Here is a 26,234-nt window from a genome sequence, read left to right on the forward strand (position 1 = left end):
GAAATAAATTTAAGTGCTTTGTGTCATATTTATTTTCAGCTTCCTCCAATTAAAAAAATGACCCCAGTTTACTTTCTGTATAATCCATACTGTAAAGAGATGACATAAGAACAAAACTGGAAAATATCAGTAGAACCAATGATATTAAGAAGCATTTATTAATGGGAACATTACATGGAGCCATCAAATCCCTTAGGTACTATTAAAATCTTATTAGTAAGTAGTGTAGCCAAAACTACTTAAACTCACACATCAATTAGCCATTTATTTTGTACTAGTAATATAATTGCAAATCACTGAAAATCCTGGTGAGCATTACAAAGCAATGTAAAATTATCCCAAACAAATGTACTGATTCTTTTATTCTAACAGCTGTTAATATGGTTTTTAAAACATCTTCAGGTTTTTATAGATTTATAAAGCAATTGAACAAAATTTGTGATTCTCATGTAAAAGTGGAAATAGAAAACAATGATACCTATACGTACTCTCACAGTTCTACTTGGGAGACAATCCCTTTTTTGGCCCTGTAGTAAGTTGTCCTGAGATTAATGATCAAATATTAGGTAAAATTAGCAAGACTTTTTTGTCAGTTATATAAAGTCACATTTTGAACTACCTTTTTAAAAAAATATTAACAGCTGTCCTTTATCTTGTGCTTAATTCAGAAATAGGTATAAATTTGCTCCTTATGGATCTGAAAAACCTAAAAGTTATATTGCTATACCACACCCAAAATCCTTTTCAAGTTTTGTTTTAAATAGACCACACATTCCTTGGACATTGCATTTTTCACCAATTAATAATTTAGGCACCTGTTCTTTGAAAAATATCAGATTTGAGAAATAAACTGCCACCTTCCCTTCTATGTGACACCAGGCAGTGATTACAGAAGTGCTTCCCAGATGAAAGAACAGAATAGGGTTCACTCTATAAACACTGTGAATTTGGTTGATGGGGGAAACAGTTACAAACACAGTAGTTCAGTCTTTACCTCTTGGTAGATTGTAAGCGTAGCGCACCAAAGGGAATCCTCTGATAGAAGCAGGCTCATCCACACACCTGCACTTGGTCAGAACTGTCTGAGACAAAGGAGTCTTCTTCATCTGCATAGTCAGAATGGGCTGACTGTGTGCCACAATCAGACCAATATCCCTCTGGTCTTTGGCAAGAAGCCACTGCCAATGCAGGACAGCTGTGTGATTTTATTAAGTGTTTGAATGATACTGGCTTTGTCAAAAGAAAAGATTCACAGCAGTCACATACAGTCAGGTTACCCTGCAAGTGTGAGTACATGCCACAGTCATAGTAGAAATCCTGTTCCACACAACCACCTTGGCTACTGATGGAAACTGAAACTGATCCACTTTTCTTGGTAACGTGTCACTTCAGTAACTTCCAGTCTTCTTTAAATTTTGGATTGAAGAAAACATACAGGACCAGATTTAGGCAAGCAGGCAATGGGAAAAATATCAGAGTAACAGACTTCATTATTTCAGGACTGATAGAGATTGCAGTGGTCAATGGTGCAAATGATAAAAATGCAACAGGGCAAAAAAAGATGCAGTTGGTGAAAATTAGCCAAGCAACATGTTTAATCATGCTAGACTGTGAGTTTTCTGAGAGGTCTTCTTTTTCCAAGTTGCAGTAAAGTTTAGTGTAGATGACGGCCATTAATAAAAATGCTAGTGAGTTTAAAAACACTAACATCACAGTAAATCCTAATGATGGCATCTCTCCTGTGGGAAATGGCAAGCACAAGGGTGATGCAGAATATTCCCCTCTATGGAAAAGGGGGAAACAGCCTGATACTGCAGCACCCAGAAAAGCAAAAAGGGCCGCAATCCGGAACTGCTTGAGATGATTGCTTTTCCCATTTTTCATGATATTTTTTGCAGATAAGCTTCTTTTAACAGCTGCTAACATTAATAAAAATATGGCACTTTCTAAGGAAAAAACTGTAAGGAAACCAGCTGCTTTGCAGCCACTGCCAGTCTCCCACCAAATGCCAAATTCAGCAAATCTCTCCCAGGATTCGGCATCAAGAAAAGTTAAGATGCCAGTATAGATTCCCATGAAGAAGTTAGACACAGAAATCAAGCCTATGAACAACTTGGAGGAAGGTAGTGATGTACAAGATGTGAAGGTTGTTAAAATGACTAGCAGGTTGAAAAACAATGCAACTAAGAAAATGAACCACATGGTGGGACGTATCATCCAGCTTCCCAGTAAATATTCACAGGGCTTAAAAGCACCTAACATGAAAAAGAAACAGAAACATGAAAGACAATTTAGAAAATACCATATTTCATTTAATATTCTTGATAGAATGACTAATGATGGGTGAATCTAGAATAAATAAGCTACCTAATTGAATTGAACCAAACTGAAAAAAAATATTGCTTTTAAGATATTTCAGTCACAGACTCGGCTACTTTAAAAATTAAGCAGCCTAATATCTTGGGGTAGCTGGCACACACCTATAATCCCAGGGACTGAAGAGGTTTAAGCAGGAGGAGATGGCAAGTTCAAGGCCAGCCTCATCAAATAAGCAAGATCCTGTTTCAAACTAAAAACATAAAAAGGGCTCGAGGGAGGGTACTTAGTAGTAAAGCTCCCCAGGGTTCAATCACCAGTACTGAAACAAAACATAACCAGGATTAGTTTCTTTTATTATTTGGTAAGGCCATATAGAGATATTTCCAAGAAAATTTCTACTTTTTCTTTTTCTTTATTCTTTTATTAAATATTTTTTTTTAGTTGTAGATGGACACAATATCTTTATTTTTTATGCGGTGCTGAGAATTGAACCCAGTGCCTCACACATGCCAGGCAAGCACTCAGCCACTGAGCTATAACCCCAGCCCTCTACTTTTTCTTATACTAAATATACAAAGCACAGTATCTAGCAAATAAAGGTACTTAAAATATTGAGGGTCTGGAATCAGATGTTTCATAACTTGCTACTCTTACCTTAAAAAAGCCACTTAAGCCTAATAAGTTGCATTTTCTGATATGTAGATAATAATGCCTACTTAATACAGTTGACTGCTTAAGTAAATTTGCATACATAAATACTTAAGCAAGCTGCTGGGCACACAGTGGAACTTTAGTAAATATTAGCCTTTTTTTTCTTCCTTCCTTATCCCTATGTATTTCATTTTTTAAAAAATATTCGTATTAGTTGTTGATGAACATTTATTTGTTTGTTTGTTTGTTTATACGTGGTGCTGAGAATCGAACCCAGTGCCTCAAACATGGCAAAAGCTTTACCATTTACCACTGAGCCATAACCCCAGCTCTCTATATATTTTATAACTGTATATGTATGTATATACACAGATTTGTAACATTTTAAACCCAGTTTCTTATGGCATTTAACAGCAACCTGCTGAAGTTGGTTATGGTAGATAATCAATGTTAAATATTCATACAAAGATTGGCACAAAACAAAACCCCTATATAATAGTAAAACACACACACACACACACACACACACACACACACATATATATATATGATCGCAAGAATGCACTTAGTAGCTGAATTGCTGGTTCTAATAACTGACTTTGACATGCTAGTAATGTCACAAATGAAAAATATTTCATTTATAATTAAGGAGTGAAAATGTTTGACTATAAAGAACAAGAAAACTATGTATTATGATTGCCTAAAAAATGTTTTAACTTTCTGAACTGTCATGAAATTTGACATATACTATAGAACTACAGTTCTGCACCATTTATCTGATTTTCAATGAACACAAAATTTTTAGTCAAATTTCTTTTCACTCTGAACCGTCAGGAAGTGCTAGAATGGAAGTTCTTTCTCACATTTTATTTGTGGGGAGGGTAGTATAGGGAATAAACCCAGGGGTATTCTACCACTAAAGTATATACCCAGCCTTTTTCACTTTTTATTTGGAGACAGGATCTCTCTAAATTGGCGAGGGTCTCATTAAGTTGCTGACACTGGCCCTGCACTTGCAGTCCTCCTGCCTCAGCCTCCAGAATGAACCCAATTATAGGTGTGTCCAGTACTGCAAAGAATGCTGTTTCCTGCCAGGCGATGTGGCACACACCTATAATCCCAGAAGCTCTGGAGGCTGAGGCAGGAGGATCATGGATTTAAAGCCAGCCTCAGCAACTTAGCAAGGCCTTAAGCAACTCAGTGGGACCCTGCCTCTATAAATAATATATAAAAAGGGCTGAGACTGTGGCTCAATGGTTAAGCACCCCTGGGTTCAATCTCCGGTACCACCATCCCCTCCAAAAAGTATGTTGTTTCCTTCTCACTGATCATCAGTTCTGTGTACAATCTCCAACACTTGAATCATTCATGGGCAAAAGAGTAAACTGCATTCCTAACTGTCGAAAATTAATATCTGCACAATAAATTAAATTACATAAATGATTCATGCTAGTTGCACTTACTCATCTGTTAAAATTAAGTTTGTTCTCCTTCTCCACACAAGGAAATGGGTTAAATATTCAAAGCATACATACATAGACCCCTTAAGAAGCTCACAATTCAGCATCAGTTATTAGTGAATTCACAGCACTGATGATTCTAAGTTATAAAATCAATGGCCAACCCAGGCATGGCACACACCTGCAATCCGAGTGGCTCAGGAAGCTGAGACCAGAGGATTGTGAGTTCAAAGCCAGCCTCAGCAACACTGAGTTGCTAAGCAACTCAGTGAGACCCTGTCTCTAAATAAAATATTAAATAGGGCTGGGGATGTGGCTCAGTGGCCGAGTGCCCCTGAGTTGAATCCCTGTTATCCCGTCACCATCCCTACCCCCAAAATTAATGGCCAGTTCATCCTGTGACATCATACTAATAGGAATCTATTTGGTAGCACCTGATTTAACAAAAAATATTTAAAACCTTGCCTTTATAATAAAAGTATAAATCCAAGTTCTCTGGTAGGCAAGGCAGAATATGACATTACAATCAAGTAAATATTGGCATCATTTAATAACTTTCCTAAAACTACAACTTCAATGAATTAAATAAGAAAGAATAGACAAGATTGCATTTAAACAAAATTATAAGTGCATGCTTATAATCCCAGTGGCACAGGATGCTAAGGCAGGAGGATCACAAGTTCAAAACTAGCTTCAGCAACTTAGTGAGGCCCAAAGCAACTTAATGAGACCCTGCCTCAAAATGCAAAAGTAAAACAGGTTGGTGATGTGGCTCAGTTGTTAAGCAAACCTGGATTCAATCAATACCCCAAAATAAAATGAAATAAAATAATAATAATAATAATAATAAGAAGAAGAAGAAGAAGAAGAAGACTGGGGACAAAGCTCAGTAATAAAGCACAAGCTTTGCATTCTGGAGGCCCTGGGTTCAATCCCTGGCACTACAATAAATAAAGAATAATATAAAAACAAAAACAAAAAAAATTATGGACCAGTGACTTACTTCAGAACTAGTTCTAGACCTAAAGGACCATCAAGAAATTCCCTCTCCAACTTTATGTACATGACCCTGCCCTGCAAGAGCTTGTTAATATGCAGATTCTGATTCAGTGGTATGAGCCTGAGATTCTGCAAGAGAAGCTGGTACACTGACCACACTATGAATCAGAAGGCCTTAAAGGATCATCTAGTCCCACCCTTATAAAATAGAAATAACATCCATCGCCAGGAAGATTAGATATATTTGCCCAATGTTTACTTAAAGTAAAATATTACAGCCAAATGGGTTGAGCATTACCTGTTGGGGGTGTACAATGGATAATTATTTGACTATGCTCTTCATTTTCAGCAGTGCTGGTGACATTTGCTGCATCAGTGGTACCTGAATATACAACAAAGTATGTTGAATTAAAAGTGGGCAGTTCAAAAGAACCAAATGTTCCCACAATTTTCTCTCCCCTGCATGATGTTAAAGTTCAGTGTATACAAATGTGGCTTGATAACACATTAAATATGCCAGTAACACAGGAAAGACCATTTTTCTCACAGACTTCATATTGATCCTTCCCAAACTGATTACAACACATACATTTTGATTAATGGCTTAGGGAGTGTTCTGTTTTTAAAGGTTCATGTACTTGCCTTTCTCCTTTGTCACACTATGGTATCTTGAAGGCTGTTATCTTTTATGTTTAAATTTGCATAAGAGTCACAGCCCCAAAATTCACAGCACTGATAAGCATATGGTACTGATAAAGACCTGGGGGAAAATTGTAAAATACACTCTGAGTAGCAACTTCATAGACATAATTTTGTTTTGGAAAAAGCATTTTAATCTTTGAAAACCCCAATCTATGGGTCAGAAAAGTCTAAGTATCATATAATTTAGTCTTGACAATTTATCCTCTAGGAACCTTATCTATGTTAAACACTCTGGTAAAGCTCATAAAAATGATCATAAAGATACACCACAAAGTTTCTCCCTTTCAATGAGGTGTCTCTTAAGAAAGGTGGATGCAAATCAAGTATATATAAAGTTTCATAATAATACTGCAATTTAAAGTAAAACTGTTGCCAGGTGCAATGGCACAGGCCTATAATCCAAACTGTCATATCTAAAACAGATTTTTGGTCAATGATTTCTCCAGCCATAACAATGATTCTGTGGAGTGCCTGACATCCTCTTGTGCAATCCCCTTTCTACTTAAAGCAGGTAGTATTTCTACCCCAAAACACTGGCCTCTCATAAGCCAAAGCCCATTAGAGCACAGGATATTTTGGGGAAACTTGCTAGAGACACTGTTACAAGAAATTTATCTGCTTTAAGAGAGAGCCCCAGGCAGATGAGGTGGCACATGCCTGTATTCCCAGCTACTTGGAAGGCTAGGCTAGGAGGATGGCAAGTTTAAAGTTAGCCTATACAACTTAGTGAGGCCATATCTCAATATAGGGCTGGAGAAGTAGCTTAGTGGTAGAGTGCACATGCAAGATCCTTGTTCAATCCCCATACTGTATATATATATATATATATATATATATATATATATAGAGAGAGAGAGAGAGAGAGAGAGAGAGAGAGAGAGAGAGAGAGAATCTGTAGGAAGCCTGTACATCCCCTTTCCTTAGCTAATTCATGTGGTTAAACCAACTCCAGTTGGCTTCTCTTATTCTTCAGCCCAAACATTCAAACTGGGTCAAGCAGGGAGGCAGCAATTTATGGGGGATAAACATGCATCCTCCCTGCCATCTGGAGCCACCCCAATTCCTGTGAAACCTCCTAAAGTAGCCCTCTCCCCATCAGTCCTACTCAGGTAAGTGCTGTCTGGTTCTAAGCACTCAATTTGAGAAAGAACCTCCTTCATTGGCCTCTCACATCCTTTGATTATCTCTTTGATGGGTATAAATGGTCTTTAACTTGTCCAGCTCACACATCTGGTAAGTGGCAGAGCTGAAGGTTTGGACATTCAAGCTTTTAACCACCAAGTTTAATGCCATATACCATCTAGCCTCATTAAACTAAAAAAAAAAAAAAATAGGGCCCTGAGCCAACCCCCCCCCCGCAAAAAATTGAAATCCCACTCCATATTTTATACTTGGCCTTGAACACACCTTGTAAGTATTGCTGAGAAATAAAGTTGATGGTGCCAATTTTGTAGAGTCTGGTTGTCATTTGCACTGCTCACCAGTGACTTCTGGCTCTTCACCTTCTGGGAACCTGCAGGATTGCACTTCCAGGTCACGTGACTAGTCCTGACCAAAGAGTGTGCATGGAAGGAGTTTGTGCCATTCCTGGGTGGAGCATTTAATGCTAGTGAGAGATGAGCCTGAGATGTGTCTCTCTGATAGGACAAACAATAATGCCCGTTAAGATGTTTTCTCCATTGAGCAGAGCCCTCAACCAAACTATCATGGTTGCATAATGTGAGCAAAACACAGATATTTTTGATTTTAAGCCATTGAAATTTGGGGGTTAATATCTATCATAGCCTGCTGTAGTCTATCCTGACTGATTTAGCTAGCCTCCTATATCCATATTTCAACCAGTTGAGGATCAAAAACTTTCTTTAAAAAAATTGCTTTGAGGGCTGGGGCTATAGCTCAGTGGCAGAGTGCTTGCCTAGCATGTGTGAGGCACAGGGTTTGATCCTTACACTGCATAAAAATAAAAAATAAAATAAAGGCATGCTGTTCATCAACAACTACAAAAATGAAAGTAAAAATATTTTTTTTAAAAAATTGCATTTATGTGATATGGTGTGGCTCAGTGGTAGAGCACTTGCCTAGCATATGTGAAGCACTGGGTTTGATCCTCAGTCTCACATTTAAAAAAATAGATAAAACAAACAAATAAAATAAAGGTATTGTGTCCATATGCAACTAAAAATATTTTTAAAAACTGCATTTTTACTGAACATGTATAGACATATCTTCTTGTCATTATTTCCTAAGCAATACATTATAACAAGTATTTTCATAGAATTTACATTGTACTATTTTTATAAGTAATTTAGAGGTAATTCAAAATGTACCAAAAATAACTATAGGTTATAAAATATTATGCCACTTTGTATAAAGTGTTGAACATCCATGGATTTGGGAGTCCAGGAGAGGTTCTGAAACCAGACTCTCAAGGATACTGAGGGACAACTGTACATACAGTATGATTGTTTACTCATTGATTCAAACATTTTTCTGCTCAAGAGTGAAAGCTCAAGCCAAAGTCCTGAAGGTCCTAGTTTAATACATCTGGGATGCAGAACAGACCTGTGCAGCTTTCTGGTACACCAAGTGATTCTAATGGTCTAGTAAGGCTGAGATTCCTGCATGGCTACATCTTGTGATGATAGGTTAAAATATGGTGTCTACACCTGAGGGCTACCTAGACTGAGAGGACAAGCCCAGAGCCAGAAAAATCACACTACTAACAGGGTAAATGACCTGAAATATTCAAAAGTAAGTAAGAATATATAAGCAATTGATGAACAATAAAGCTTTACATGTAATAGAAAGTAGATATGCTTCTTGGAAAATCCATTCATCCCATGTAATAGAAATTAGAAATGCTTCTTGGCAAATCCATTCATCACATGTAGTAGAAAGTACAAATGCTTCTTGACAAATCCATTCATCAACTCTGTGACTCCAGACCAGGTACCCAAGCTGTCAGTTTAACATGTAGTCTATTATCTGTCACTATGCTTCCAGTTATGTAAAACAAAGCTTAGAAAACCTCTAAAGATGTGGCCCAGGGTCAAAATAGTTTGTACATGGCTGAATTGGACTCCAGATCTAGGCTTTTTATCTATCTAGGGCCCAAGGCCTTGACTGATTCATTTAAGGCCCCTGCTTCTCTTCCAGTTTTCTCTTTTCTCCCTTTATCTTGAACCATGTATTCTGGCTGCATTAAACTGCCTGTCACTGAAGGCCCGCACCATGCTACTTACTGCACACTACAGTGCTTTGGCTCCTTCTGTTGTGTCTGTCTGGCATGCCTTACTTCAATTCTCACCACCTTGTTTCTGAACCCCATCCAGGTCATTGAATATGTGGTTGGGTGACCCAATCCCTTCTGCTATGACGGCCCCCATCAGCACATTCCTTTACTGGCTCATTGAGCACCTCTATCATTAGATTGCAGTTGGGTCTCAGTTTCTTTTCTCTGAGTCATGTAACTAACATTGGGGACACTGTGTTAAAGCATCATCCATGGCCCCATGCATGCTTATTACCTCTGCTAAATCAAATCCCTGCAACCCACAAGACAGATCCTTCCAACAAGACCACACAGTGAATATTTATGAAAGGCCTTTGTTTTCTTGTAGTTTTGTGACCACTGTACAATTCTCCACCTTTGTGAATCTCAGCTGTCAGATGTAAAATGGACTAATGGGAGTACCTGCCTCACAGTTGTGAGAATTTATTAAGATGAAAACTTAAGTGCCTTGCCTGTTCATAAGGAAGACATGAACTAAACCCCAACCACCTTGGTTGTTATGAGTATCTTCTTATTAAACCACTGCTATTATCCCTACTCAGCATGCCCCCAAAGACATCATCATTAATATTATCACTCATACATCTCACTAAGTCTAAGTGACTGTGCTAAACATTCTTTCCTAGAATGTATAGTATTCTCAGAATCCACAAAATGAGTTCTTCACATTCTTGTGAGGGTTCAGCATCCCAATCATGAATTATCTCCCTGGTACCTCCAGGAAGCTGCCCAGTGCATTCTCTGGAAGTCTTTGGCTGGTAAACAGTTCCATTCAGGCTCTTTGGATATGGCTAAGAAAACAAAGGTTCTCCTTAGGCTCCCACTTTAACTGATATTCTCCCCACTATGGGTGTTTCCAATTCATTTATAGTCAGCCCAGGCCACTGTGTAGATGACCCCCCACCTCTCCCTGCAAGAGGGTCAGGGTAGCAGTCAAACAGTCCTGTGGACTTCTGGAATCATTGATAACTCTAAAAGGAATAATACCTGCACCAAGCTTATTTTCTTTCTTACTAGAAGGAACTCAAAGAATGGGGATTTCAGTTGGGAATAATAATAATCCATAGGCCCTCAGAGTGATCTAATCTTGTTTCCCTTCCTTCCTCATTTTTCACATATCTGAAGCACAGTAGGCAAAATTTGGGTTTTGGTGAGGCATTCCAGTTGAGTTTGCCTGTTGAACAAGTCTGGGCTGTTTTAAAAGGACGGGAAGACAGTTAATTTTCCCACACCCCAAATGTCATCAGAACAGGCAACCTATGAGGGAAACCAAAGCTCAAGCCACAAAATAAAGAAAAATGTAAATTTGGCTTTTCTGATTAAAAAGATTCTGAAGTTGATTGAGCGGTGTTTTCTGAGACCCCACACTGAGATGAACACTCAGGGAGTCTGTGGAAAAGGAAATAGACCCCCATTTGTAGGAAGAAAAGGAAGCAGCAGTTATGTTGTGATTGTTGGAATGAGAAGAGACCAGAAATCAATGAAGAGATAAAGAGTAGCCCAAGAGGCAGGTTGCCTCTAGGGAGGCCAGTGGCCAAAGTGAGAGGACCTCAGAGTGGAAATTTTCCCCAGAGGACTGGAGTAAGAAATAACTTTTTTTTTCAGAACCATGTTGACAAACAACTGCTTAAATAAAATTTCAATCCCATGTCATCTGTCTCATTTGGCTGGAACAATAAGCTTACATTCCACAGCCTGGGCTGACCCTTCTGCACTCCACTGCCAATAAAGCATAAAGAGTGTGATTAGTTCTTTTTGCATGAAGAAGGACCATTAAATAAGTTGGCTTCTATTTTATGTAGCTTCTTACAACAATATCTAGCAACCTATCTTGTGTTCTTGTGTCAGGCACAATTGAGGAACATTTTTCACAATTTAGCAATATGTAAGCAACAGCCTTTTAATTAAAAAAAAAAGAAAAGGAAAAATGAATTCCACAGTCACAAGTAAGGAAAGAGGACATTTGGTGGGTGCAGTAGTGCAGACCTGTGATTCCAACTACTCAGGAAGCTGAGGCAGCAGGATGGAAAGTCTGAGGCCAGTTTCAGCAACTTACTGAGACCCTGATGCAAAATAAAATAAAAAGGGTTGGGGTTGTAGCCCAGTGGTAGAGTACCCCTGAGTTCAATCCCCAGTACAAAAAAATAAAAAGGAAAAGAAAAAAGATGGTGTTAGGATGAACACTGTGGTGATGAATTGAAATTAGTAGTAAAAATATGAACTAAAGATTTTTGAAGAAAGGAAAAAGAAAACAAAGAAAAAGAGATGTATGTGTATGCATGCATTTATAGATTTAACATAGTTACAAATTTTGAACACTAAGAGGACTTAAAACTTTTTTCCATAGCAATGAGCAGGACAGATCTCCACCCAGATCTGGCTTCTAAATACCATTCTCCAATAATAGAGACCAGGGCTCTTTAAGAAATGGTTGATCCCAGAACTGGAGCAGGGAAAATATAAAATAATCCTGGAACTCCTTGTGGTGGCAGAAAATAGAGACATGCTTAATAAGGAATAGGGGATTGATTTTTTTTTTTAAATTGGTACATTGCAATTACATATATCAGGAGGATTTATTGTGACGTATTTGTAATGCATGCAGCATAACTTGGTCAATATGATAGGGACTTATTGAAAGGATACAGGAAACAATCTGAAAGAGTTCCCAACAGCCAAGTTAGAAGAGTTTGAGCAAATAAATAATGATAATATGTGGTGAGCCGTTCCTATAGACCGTGGCCGCCATTAGAAGATGGCGTCGGCTTCCACTGTGGCCTGTGGTAAACAACTCCTTTTATGGAGAGTTGGCACGCAATCCCTGACCACCCTATGAGAAAGATCCACGTGGCAGCTTAAGATTGGTATGTGGGAGGCTTTATTAGGCTGTGCTTGGGCGCTCGGCGGGGGGTCGCTAGAAGATGATACAGTACTCAAGGCCTGAATAAACTGCTGAAAGAAGAATCCTGTGTCGTGTTTTCCCTTGCTGGCGGGGGGTCGCGACAGTTGGTGGCCCGTACGGGGAATTATATTCCTCGAACCCAGGATCCAGAACTTTCAGCAGTCAGGGTGGTGCACCGGTAAGTTCCCAGGTAAAGTGGGAATCCGCAAGCTAATAGCGGGACGCTCCCCTGTAAAAGGAAGAGAGCGGGGACTTTTGTACTTTCACTTTCTTTATAGTTCTAAAAACATTATGGGTGTTACCTCTTCAAGCCCAATTTTGTTGGCCCTAGATGGGTTGTTAAGTTCAAAAGGACTTAAGATAAAGCAGAGCACTTTGCAGATGTTTTTGAGAGAAGCTGATATAGCGGCTCCTTGGTTTGCCTTTTCAGGGAGTCTAACGATTCCTAGCTGGGACAAATTAGGGAAAGATCTAGATTTCGCTCGTGAGCAAGGCACCTTAGAGAGTGGGTTTATACCACTTTGGAAGTTAGTTAGAGGATGTATAACTGATGGTAAATGCCAAGAAGCTGTGAGTGAGGGTCAGGCCGTTCTTGAACAACTACATGAGGAAAAATCTGAAAGATCACATAGTGAAGTGGCAGAGAGTATCAAAAGTAACAGTAGTGAGAAGGCAAAAGAGCCTGAAGATAAAAATAGGAGAAGGCTCTATCCAGACTTGACCGAATTAAAAACGCCTGAGAACACAAGCGACTCAGAGAGTTCTGAGGACCTTGATATATTGTTACAACAACTACATAAGATAAAAATGAAAAAGAAGAAAAAGGAGACACAAGGCGCGCATGCCTACTGTAAGAAGGGGGAGGGATCTAATATTGGTCAACAAAACTCTGAGGAGGAGGAGGTAGAATATCTAGAAAAAGATATGGTGCCGGCTGCCCCACCCCCGTATGTGGGGGGGAGCCAAGGTTCCGGGAGGTCTTTTCATGTGCAAGTTTGGAGGACAGTTAATACAGATATGGGACTTGCATACCCTGTATTTCAGGACAATAACAGGGGAAGATATCACGAGCCTTTAGACTTTAAGATAATTAAAACCTTAGCAGAATCTGTCCGCACTTATGGCATAGATGCCGCTTTCACTCTCACTCAGGTGGAGGGACTTACTAGATTTTGCATGACTCCCTCAGATTGGGCTAGTCTAGTCCGCGCTTGTGTTTCCCCAGGGAAATATTAGGAGTCCAAAGTTGGCTGTTTAATGTTTCTGGTAGTACCCAAGACTCGGAGCGAGGTAGGAGGCTTAAAATTTTTGCAAATAATTCACAATTATCTAATGCTACATTACCCTCCGCAGCAGTCTGTCTCCAATCTCCGTTCCTGTTTCTTTTGGCTAATGTTACATTACAGGGGATGCTTAATTGTTCTAATGTTACTTGCTACTTGTCTGAGTGTTGGAATGGCTCCTGGACTATGGCAGTGATTATGAAAATTCCAACCTTTGTCCCGATCCCGGTTACTGCAGATCCAGAATCCTTTCCTATTGTTGAATTGATTAGAACCCGTAGAGATTTTGGAATTACGGCAGCTATAGTGACAGCTGTGGCGGTATCTGCTGCTGCAGCAGTTACAGCTGGAGTAGCCATGGCCAGCCAAGTACAAACTGCTGCCACTATTAATCAGGTTATTCAACAAACATCCACCGTACTTGAATCCCAAAGTAAAATTAATCAACACATTTTATCTGGGATTTTGGCTGCTAATCAAAGGATAGATCTGCTTCAAGCTCAAGTTGAGGAATTGTCTGACCTAGTACATTTGGGTTGTATTGATCAACGTGCACATTTATGTATAACCTCTGTCAGATTTAATGATTCCAGAAATGCCTCCCGCATCATCGGGGAATATCTATCCGGAACCTGGTCCATGGAAGCAGAAAACTTGATCCAGTCTCAACTAACTCAGATTGCTGTTTTGAATAGTACCTGTGTCGAACCAGTGACTTTGGGTCAATTCACCAGTTGGCTATCCTCTGCCTTTTCCTTTTTTAAGGAATGGGTGGGAATGAGCATTTTTGGGGCAATGTGTTGCTTCGGTGTTGTACTTTGTTTGTGGCTTCTCTGTCGCCTTAAAACTCGCCATGCAAAATAGAAGGCTATGATCGTACAGGCTCTTGCGGCCTTAGAAAATGGCATTTCTCCACAAATCTGGCTTGCACATCTTAAACAGTGATTTCTGGGCATGGCCATTGCACCCCAAGTTAGTTTCACATTGCACTGGGATTGGCATGTCCTCTTCCTTATTTTCTCCCAGTGCTGAATAGCCCTTGCACTCTGCAGGTCTTGTTACCATTGCACGCAGATGGGTTTCAGGACTGGTCTTTCTTCTCGGCTACAGACTCTTTACCTTCCTCTGGGGCTTAGGGATTGTGTTGCCAACTTAAATTTTGTCATCATTACCAGGCTACCTGTGTTATCCTACTTCTCGCTGTCGTCACGATGCAGGATGCGAGGCAAGGCACTGCACTTGAGTGATCCCTCAACGGACCTCAATGAAAGCATGTCCTATTGCATGCGGGTTTGACGTCCACACCCCGCCCTACGAAAAAAGGCGTCGGCTGATATGGGACCAGGTCTAGGGAAGGGCCCTCCTTAGGACTGAACCATACATTGCAGCCACTTCTGCACAGTGGGATAGGACCTCTACTTTTGCCTGCATTGTTTTATAAAACAGAAGGGGGAACTGTGGTGAGCCGTTCCTATAGACCGTGGCCGCCATTAGAAGATGGCGTCGGCTTCCACTGTGGCCTGTGGTAAACAACTCCTTTTATGGAGAGTTGGCACGCAATCCCTGACCACCCTATGAGAAAGATCCACGTGGCAGCTTAAGATTGGTATGTGGGAGGCTTTATTAGGCTGTGCTTGGGCGCTCGGCGGGGGGTCGCTAGAAGATGATACAGTACTCAAGGCCTGAATAAACTGCTGAAAGAAGAATCCTGTGTCGTGTTTTCCCTTGCTGGCGGGGGGTCGCGACAATAATATTTGATTATAAATCATAGAATTAAATATATAACCATAGCCTATATGAATAGGAAAAAAATAGGAAATGAAAGAATAGAGAAAGAGCAAGTTGTTTTCTTAAAGAGAATTACAGTTGATAAATAAAAAAGGATGAGGGAAATAAAAACAAAATAACATTTAGGAGACCATAATAATAATAATTGTTATGGGTAAGATCTGTGAATGGATGCCAAAATTTATGTGAGCAAAAGCAAAGTTGTTTTTTTTCCTCTACTACTGGGAATTTAACCCAGGGCCTCACCCATGACAGGCCAGTTTTCTACCACTGAGCCACATCCCCTAAGTGAGTAAAAATTGTGGGAGAAATAAGATATTCTCAAGGTATCTCCCAAAATATATTTATTAATGACAAAGAGAGAAATAGTAAGTTCATAGTAAGAAATCCAAAATGCATCACATTAATCAAATAATTGAAATTAATATCACTCCTATCCAGTCATGCTGATGTGTCCCCCTTCCCACCATATAATTCCATAAGGACCTTTCACCTCTGTGACATTTCCCTATAAAACCCATAACTCTGCCCAGTCATAAGTAAACACCAAACCCAAGAGGAGAGACCTTGTACAAAATATATGGCCAGCATCTTTCTAAAGGATCACAGTCATAAAAGACTAGGAAAGACTGAGGCATTGCCAGAAATTTGAAGAGAGTAAGGAGTCATTATGACTAAATGCAACACAAGATCCCAGACAGAAACAGCATCTTAAAAGAAAATTGGTGAAATTCAAATAAAGTCTATAGGTTAGTTGATAGTTTTGTACCCAGTTTGATGTCTTTGTTTTGATCATTATACTATAGTTCTTTATTTATGTATTTGTATCGGGGATTGAAACCAGGGGTGCTTGGCCACTGAGAGACATCCCCAGCCTTTTTTAGTTATTTATTTTTTATTTTGAGACAGGGTATTGCTAAGTTGCTTAGGGCCTCGCTTACTTGCTCAGGCTGGCCTCAAGCTTTCAATTCTCCTGCCTCAGCTTCCTGAGTTGCTGGGATTACAGGCATGCACCATTGTGCCCAGCCTATTTAATCTTTTTAAGAGTCAATATTAGAGGAAACTGGGTGAAGGGAGTGTGGGAAAATTCTGTCGATTTGTAGAGGGGGGAAGGAAACTTCCAACAGCACCAAGACAAAACTCTTGATTAATAATGATAGTATCCAAGTGGTGAGCTCCACGCCAGCATTTTAGGTTAGGTCTGTGTGAGGGCATGTGACGTACTTCACATCAGTGGGCAAATAAATCTCTGCTGCTCTTTTTCCCTTGCAAAACCTGATGTGAGGGCAGGAGACCAAATCAGAGTGTGTTTCTCAGCAGAACTAGATCATCAGAAGAGAGAGGTACAAAGAGAAGTCCAGAGCAGACTTTGAAATTAGGGAGTTGAAAAGATATAAATTGTTCTGATAAGGAAAAAGGTGGAGGAGAATATTGATGAGGGGCAGGGAATATAAAAGGTGAAAAGGGACAGATGTTCAGGGAGATTTGAAAGAAGATTCCTAACATTCATGTATGAGTTGTTTGCATTAAAATCTCCTTTCATATCCCCAGACCCTTGTAAATTCTGCTGCACATACAAGTCTGGTGTGTGTGTGTGTGTGTGTGTGTGTGTGTGTGTGTCCATGGATCTCTGTGTATCTATCAATTTTTATGTGTGTGTTTATGTCTAAGTATGTAAGAGTCTATAAGTATGTATGTCTATATTTCTATGTTTCTGTGTGTCTGTGAGGCAGTCCTAGTCTCTGTGTGTGCATTTGTGTGTCTTTAGTTTTATGTGTTTGGGTCCATCCATAAGAGTGCATCTGTGTGTGTATATGTTTGTCTGAGCCTGTATGTCTTCTGTGTGTGTGTGTGTGTGTGTGTGTGTGTGTGTGTGTGTTGGAAATTCCAGCAAAGGACTGATTTCTTGTGACAGTGAATTAATATAAAAAGACACAGGACTCAGAGGACCAACAAGACATCAGCCAAGACAGGACCAAATTGAGCCCTAGGTGTCATAAGAATGTAAGATCCTAGAAATTTGATGATGCCATCTTTGAACAGGCATTGGAATTTTCCCAGGAACTTGGAATGCTGGTGAGGGTGGAGTTTCAAGTCAGTAGTAGCTAAAGACTTCAGAGGGCAGGATGATCCTACCCTCAAGATACTGCCTTCCTCCAGGTCTCCCAGCAAACAAAGTGGAAGGCACCATGGAAATACACACTGTCTCTGGGCTTCAGCCTCTTCACTTTTCCAATGGGAACAAAGGTCACCTCCCAGTGTTAACAGGATGGATGAGGGGCAGAGCCATGAAGTAGATTGGCAAAGGTCACAGGCTAGACAGGGACCCTCCATGATCATCTTCCCTTCCATCCTGCTGGCTTCCCATGGACACTGTCACAGTCATGCCAGTAGCCAGCTGGGACCAGGGTGGGGACTCAGTGACTAGAAAGAGATTGACAAGCGTCATTTTAATGCTCAAGTTGTGTCATGTCACCAGAAAGTTTTTATGCATACTTAGTTGATTTATTGAATGAATGAATGATTAACTCAGGGACCATGGGAGTCATAAACATCAATGATGTCAAGAAAGGCTCTGATGTGCTGTTGGTGGGAATGCCTAAGTAGAAAAGACAGTCATTTTTTAGACTTAGTTTGAATATCACCTTCTGAGAGCGTACTCCCCTGATACCCTCATCAGGTTTAAGTGTCCACTCTGTGTTCTTCTCTATCCACCCACCCCCCATATACTAGATGGTTCATTGTGGTTTTCATTTGACCTTGAGTTTTTAGAGACAAGGTTACATCTCATTTAATCTTCCTGCATTCCTGGCAGGTCTGGACCAAGAAAACAACAAAAACCATTAATTGTTTTCCAGGTACCAAGCATTGTGCTAAGTGCTTTAGATACCAATATACTTGACTACATGAATATCAGGTACCAGGGTGACATTACCATGCCATTGTGCAGGTAAGAACACTGATGCTCAGAGGAAGTAAGAAACCTGATGCTTCTCCCTGCTTTCTGCATCTTTCTCTACCAGACAGCCTGGCCTAATTCTTGAGGTTTGGGAACAGTATGAAACTCCCAGTGTTCAAAAGGATTGGTTATAGATGTCCAACCAGACTGGTGCTTAGTAAAGTGATGAGGCAGTCTGTCTGTATTGCTGGGTGGGTGGATAGGAAGGGAGAACAATAAAGAGACAGTACACGTTAGCAGCTGGCACCCATGCCACATGCCAGACATAATGCATTCTCCATCACAAATCACAGCACCGAGACCACCCCAGGAGAAGTGCCTCATGGATGGTCTCTGAATGGGGAGTGTTCCCTTTGGGCACTACAGGAACCATCTGCTAGTTGATTCAGAACAAATTGGTACATGGATGCACTGTTAGGTACATGATATTTCTGGCAGGAAGACCAGGAAAAACAAAACCAAGACAATGTCTTGAAACAACAACACACATGGAAATTTGCAGAGGTGAGCTGACATGGAATAGAGACAGTAACACAACAATATTGACACCCACAACCAAGAGAAAAGAAAAGTTCAAAACCCCATTTGCACATACAGTTTCAAAAATAAAACAAAATAGGGCCACTATCATCCAAATATCGAACCTACAGAAGCTAAATCACTTAGCTACATCACAAGGCCTTTTTCTTTTCTTTTTTTTTTTTTAGAGAGAGAGAGAGACAGAATTTTAATATTTATTTTTTAGTTTTTGGCGGACACAACATCTTTGTTTGCATGTGGTGCTGAGGATTGAACCCAGGCTGCACGCATGCCAGGAGAGTGCGCTACCACTTGAGCCACATCCCCAGCCCACACAAGGCCTTTTTCATTTTTTTTTATTTGGAGACAGGATATCGCTAATTGTTTAGGATCCTGCTAAGTTTATGAGGCTTGCTTTGAACTTTTCATCCTCCTGTCTCTGCCTCCCAAGCTGCTGGAATTATAGGCACATACAATGGTATTTGAGTAGAAAATGATTTCTTTTCTAAATGATATTTCTTGAAACATTAATTGTAATAAAAAGTTAAAAATATAAACAAATAACAATCCCAAATTCTGTTTGTTAAGTAAATAGATTCCTAGAAATTGGGGTTCCATAGAGCCATTAAAATTGTGATGGAGAAAAATATACAGTTGGTTTTTAGAAATAATCACATTTCGGGGAAATCCAACATGGTGGCGGGTGGGGAGGCAGCGCTTTCATTACCTCCTCAATAACAGGGTCAGAGAGTCTCATTAATACGTTCAGATTCTACCTGCTGAGAAACTTCTAGCAAAATTCTGCTGAAGTGAGACCTGCTGGTCAATTTGTAGGATTATTGGAGATGACAGTTTGCCCCAGATGAGTGAATCTCTGCCATGAGGTGCGGAGGTCCAGACCCGCCACCCACCACTGCTGCGCAGTGACCAGCCTCCAGGCAGTTCAAGAGGCGCGGTGCAGGGACCCTATGAAGAGGTCTCTAACCAAGCCTTCATGAAATAGCGAACCCGGAACCGATACCAACCGAGACTGGGTCAGACCAGAGACAGGCAAGACCCACCTCTCCCTTCGGACACTCCAGCAAGGAGCCAGGGGCCCGCCACAGCAGAGAGGTGACATCACCAGAATTCGGCTGATAGGATTCCTTTCCAGCGTAATCCGCTTTAGCAGGTTTGTGTCTCCCACCCCCACCAGATACATACAGCCGGGAAAACTCGACCCAGAGCTCCGTGGGTGTGACTGTGGAGGCCTAGGGAAACAGAGGAGACTCCCGACCCCCAACTCCCCTACCGCCAGCGGTGTGGACGTGTCTGTAGGGGTCGAGGGAAGCAGAGGGGATTCTCGATCCCCAAATCCCCTTACCACCAGCGGCGACACCCAAGGTCTTAGCCGCCAGTTCCCGGGGGCGTGCCCACCAAAGGGGTCAGGAAAAATTAAACTGTCGGTTCCCAGATCACCGCTCCACAGTACTGGGGCTTGGATGAATGACAGAGAGAGTGTGCAGTCGTTTGGGAAATAGGGAACGCAGTGGGGCTGCAAGTGTAACCAGATCCTTGGAGAGCACCTCTGGTGAGTGGGGCAGGGCTGGCTGGCAGAAGGAAGTGGGGGAGGGCCGGTGAAGAGAAACAGCTCTGTACTAACAGGATTGAGAGACTCCCAGGAGCCACCTTACAGGGATTGCTGCTGGCACAGAGGGCTGAAGCTCGGCTCAGAGGGCACAGCTCCGCCTACTGGAAGAGAAGAAAACGGATCTCTAAGACTTCATTTTTTAAAAATTTCTATTTTATTAGTTTTTTTTCTCCCCTTTTCCTTCCTTCTTTCTTTACCTTTTCAATTTTTAATGTTCTTTCCATTCTCCTCTATTCTATCTATCTCTCTCTCACTCTTTCTTTTTACGAGCACCTTCCTTTCCCTTCCCCCCAACTTTCATCCCAATTATGTGTAATTGTCTAAATGCAAATAGGTGATTGTTTTGAGACTGTCTATAGGGCTCCTAAATACCTAGCTATTACCGAAAACCCTGATCCAATCTCCTGTTAATATCCCCCTTCAGTAGAGCAATCTTCCAAAGCAGCCAAGACATACTAACCTTCACACCATCATAGCACCTAACCTAAACATAAAGTCCTAAGACCAAACAACAAATCACTATATGCATACAGAATCCGTAAGCCTTTTATGAATTGAATGAATCAGCTGTAAAGCACAATAAAGCCCAACATTTCTAGGCATAGTCTCCCACCACAAAGGAGAGACCACAGAGATATACAAAACCAAAACAAATTTATAGGAGAAAACAGAAACGCAGCAGTTAAACAAAATTGGGAAGTAACATGAACACCATGAAAAAACAAGGGAAAATAGGATTACAAACAATGCAGGACAACTTAAATTTACAGGAGAACCTAGAGGCATCAGATAAATGGACAGAGAAAGAACTCGAGGCATACCTGACTCAGATGGAATGGAATCTTAGAGAAGTCATTAGACAGCAAGTCGAAACAATGAAAGAATACTTTGAAAACGAATTGCATAAGCAAATTCAAATTGCAAAGGATGAACTCTACCAGGAGATAGAGATTATTAAAAAAATCAAACAGTAATCCTCAAAATGCAGGAAACCATAAACCAAATTAAAAACTCAAACGAGAATATTACAAATAGACTAGATCAAATAGAAGTCAGAACATCAGATAATGAAGACAAAGTTTATCAACTTGAAAAGAATATAGTCAATGCAGAAAGGATGTTAAGAAATCACAAGCAATCCATACAAGAGATATGGGATGTCATAAAAAAAAAAAAACTTGAGAGTCATTGGGATAGAAGAAGGAATAGAGGTTCAAACCAAAGGAATGAACAATCTATTGAATGAAATAATCTTAGAAAACTTCCCAGATATGAAAGATGGAATCGATTGCCAAATCCTGGAAGCCTACAGGACCCCAAACATACAAAACCATAATAGACCAACTCCAAGACACATAATTATGAAGATATCCAACATACAGAACAAGGAGAGAATATTAAAAGCTACGAGAGAAAGGAGGCAGATTGCATTCACGGGAAAATCAATTAGGTTAACTGCTGATTTTTCATCACAGATGTTGAAAGCGAGAAGATCCTGGAACAACATATTTCAAACGCTGAAAAATAATGGATTCCAACCAAGAATACTGTATCCAGCAAAATTAAGCTTCAGATTTGACAATGAAATTAAAATATTTCATGATAAACAAAAGTTAAAAGAATTCACAGCCAGAAAACCAGCACTGCAAGGCATTTTGAGCAAAACACTACAAGAAGAGGAATTGAAAAACAGCACCCAAAACTAACAGTGAGACGTAACTCAGTAAAGCGGGGGAAAATAACCAAAGAGGAAAAACTAGCCAAATTAAAATAAATAAATAAATAAATAAATAAGCATGACTGGATGTACAAACCATAAATCAATAGTTACCCTAAAAGTTAATGGCTTAAATTCACCAATCAAGAGACATAGGCTAGTAACATGGATTAACAAAACAGATCCAACAATATGCTGCCTTCAGGAGGCTCATATGATAGGAAAAGACATACACAGGCTGAAGGTGAAAGGTTGGGAAAAATCATACCACTCACATGGTCCTCGGAAGCAAGCAGGTGTGGCCATACTCATATCGAATAAAATCAACTTCAAACCTAAGTTAATCAAAAGGGATAAAGAAGAACACTATATACTGTTAAAAGGAACCATTCACCAACAAGACATAATAATTATCAATATGTGTGCACCAAACAATGGTGCTGCAACGTTCATAAAACACTCTCCTTAAATTCAAGAGTCAAATAGACCACAACACAATAATTATGGGTGACTTCAACACACCGTTCTCTCCATTGGACAGATCCTCCAGACAAAAGCTGAATAAAGAAACTATAGAACTCAATATCACTCAATCACCTAAACTTAACCGACATATATAGAATATATCAACCATCATCAAGTGGATACACGTTCTTCTCAGCAGCACATGGATCTTTCTCAAAGATAGACCATATATTATGCCATAGGGCAACTCTTAGTAAATATAAAAGTGTGGAGATAATATCATGCATCTTATCTGATCATAATGGAATGAAACTGGAAATCAATGATAAAAGAAGGAAGGAAAAATCCTGCATCACCTGGAAAATGAACAATATGTTACTGAATGATCAATGGGTTACAGAAGACATAAAGGAGGAAATAAAAAAATTCCTAGAGATAAATGACAATACAGACACAACATATCGACATCTATGGGACACAACGAAAGCAGTTCTAAGAGGGAAATTCATTGCCTGGAGTTCATTCCTAAAAAAAAAAAAAAATGAGCTCACTCTTCATCTCAAAACCCTAGAAAAGAAAGAGCAAAACAACAGCAAATGTAGTAGAAGGCAAGAAATAATTAAAATCAGAGTGGAAATCAATGAAATTGAAACAAAAAAAAACATTGAAAAAATTGATAAAACTAAAAGTTGGTTCTTCGAAAAAATAAATAAGATCAACAGACCCTTAGCCATGCTAATGAAGAGAAGAAGAGAGAGAACTCAAATTACTAACATACGGGATGAAAAAGGCAATATCACAATGGACACTATAGAAATACAGAAGATAATTAGAAATTATTTTGAAACCCTATATTCCAATAAAATAGAAGATAGTGAAGATATTGATAAATTTCTTAAGTCATATGTTTTGCCAAGATTGAGTCAGGAAGATACACACAATTTAAACAGACCAATAACAAAGGAAGAAATAGAAGAAGCCATCAAAAGACTACCAACCAAGAAAAGCCCTGGACTGGATGGGTATACAGCAGAGTTTTACAAAATCTTCAAAGAAGAATTAATACCAATACTTTTCAAGTTATTTCAAGAAATAGAAAAAGAAGGAGCTCTTCCAAATTCATTCTATGAAGCCAACATCACCCTGATCCCGAAACCAGACAAAGACACTTCAAAGAAAGAAAACTAGAGACCAATATCTCTAATGAACTTAGATGCAACAATCCTCAATAAAATCCTGGTGAATCGAATACAAAAGCATATCAAAAAAATTGTGCACCATGATCAAGTAGGATTCATTCCTGGGATGGAAGGCTGGTTCAATATACGGAAATCAATAAATGCTATTCACCACATCAATAGACTTAAAGATAAGAACCACATGATCACCTCGATAGATGCAGAAAAAGCATTCGACAAAGTACAGCATCCCTTTATGTTCAAATCACTAGAAAAACTAGGGATAATAGGAAATTACCGCGACATTGTAAAAGCTATATATGCTAAGCCTCATGCTAGCATCATTCTAAATGGAGAAAAACTGAAGGCATTCCCTCTAAAATCTGGAACAAGACAGGGATGCCCTCTCTCACCACTTCTATTCAATTTAGTTCACGAAATACTAACCAGAGCAATAAGACAGACAAAAGAAATTAAAGGCATAAAAATAGGAAAAGAAGAACTTAAATTATCACTATTTTCAGATGATATGATACTATATCTAACAGACCCAAAAGGGTCTACAAAGAAACTACTAGAGTTAATAAACGAATTCAGCAAAGTGGCAGGATATAAAATCAACACGCATAAATCAAAGGCATTCCTGTATATCAGCGACGACAAATCTTCTGAAATGGAAATGAGGACAACCACTCCATTCACAGTATCCTCAAAAAAAAAAAATAAAATATTTGGGAATCAACCTAACAAAAGAGGTGAAAGATTTATACAATGAAAACTACAGAACCCTAAAGAGAGAAATAGAAGAAGATCTTAGAAGATGGAAAAATATACCCTGTTCATGGATAGGCAGAACTAACATCATCAAAATGGCGATATTACCCAATGTTCTCTATAGGTTTAATGCAATGCCAATGAAAATCCCAATGGCATTTCTTGTAGAAATAGATAAAACAATCATTAAATTCATATGGAAAAATAAAAGACCCAGAATAGCAAAAACAATTCTAAGCAGGAAGTGTGAATCAGGAGGTATAGTGATACCAGATTTCAAACTGTACTACAGAACAATAGTAACAAAAACAGCATGGTAAGGGTACCAAAAGAGGTGGGTGGACCAATGGTACAGAATAGAGGACACAGAGACCAATCCACAAAATTACAACTTTCTTATATTTGATAAAGGGGCCAAAAGCATGCAATGGAGGAAGGATAGCATCTTCAACAAATGGTGCTGGGAGAACTGGAAATCCATATGCAACAAAATGAAACTGAATCCATTTCTCTTGCCATGCACAAAAGTTAACTCAAAATGGATCAAAGAGCTTGATATCAAATCAGAGACTCTGCGTCTGATAGAAGAAAAAGTTGGTCTGATCTACATATTGTGGGGTCGGGCTCCAAATTCCTTAATAGGACACCCATAGCACAAGAGTTAATAACAAGAATCAACAAATGGGACTTACTCAAACTAAAAAGTTTTTTCTCAGCAAAAGAAACAATAAGAGAGGTAAATAGGGAGCCTATATCCTGGGAACAAATTTTTCCTCCTCACACTTCAGATAGAGCCCTAATATCCAGAATATACAAAGAACTCAAAAAATTAAACAATAAGATAACAAATAACCCAATGAACAAATGGGCCAAGGACCTGAACAGACACTTCTCAGAGGAGGACATACAATCAATCAACAAGTACATGAAAAAATGCTCACCATCTCTAGCAGTCAGAGAAATGCAAATCAAAACCACCCTAAGATACCATCTCACTCCAGTAAGATTGGCAGCCATTATGAAGTCAAACAACAACAAGTGCTGGCGAGGATGTGGGGAAAAGGGTACTCTTGTACACTGCTGGTAGGACTGCAAATTGGTGCGGCCAATTTGGAAAGCAGTATGGAGATTCCTGGGAAAGCCGGGAATGGAACCAACATTTGACCCAGCTATCGCCCTTCTCGGACTATTCCCTGAAGACCTTAAAAGAGCGTACTATAGGGATACTGCCACATCGATGTTCATAGCAGCACAATTCACAATAGCTAGACTGTGGAACCAACTTAGATGCCCTTCAATAGATGAATGGATAAAAAATGTGGCATTTATACACAATGAAGTATTACTCTGCATTAAAAAATGACAAAATCATGGAATTTGCAGGGAAATGGATGGCATTAGAGCAGATTATGCTAAGTGAAGCTAGCCAATCCCTAAAAAACAAATACCAAATGTCTTCTTTGATATAAGGATTGCAACTAAAAACAGAGCAGGGAGGAAGAGTATGAGGAAAAGATTAACATTAAGCAGAGACGAGAGGTGGGAGGGAAAGGGAGAGAGAAGGGAAATTGCATGGAAATGGAAGGAGACCATCAT

At 39.6% G+C, this 26,234-nt stretch overlaps 1 pseudogene; it reads right to left on the bottom strand.

Annotated features, from left to right (window-relative positions):
- Window positions 1-983: 983 nt before the first annotated feature.
- The window catches only part of LOC114080928 (leucine-rich repeat-containing G-protein coupled receptor 4-like), a 118,879-nt pseudogene continuing 93,628 nt past the window's right edge, over window positions 984-26,234 (bottom strand).

Source organism: Marmota flaviventris, chromosome 17 (assembly GCF_047511675.1).
Source record: "Marmota flaviventris isolate mMarFla1 chromosome 17, mMarFla1.hap1, whole genome shotgun sequence".
Lineage (NCBI taxonomy): Eukaryota > Metazoa > Chordata > Mammalia > Rodentia > Sciuridae > Marmota > Marmota flaviventris.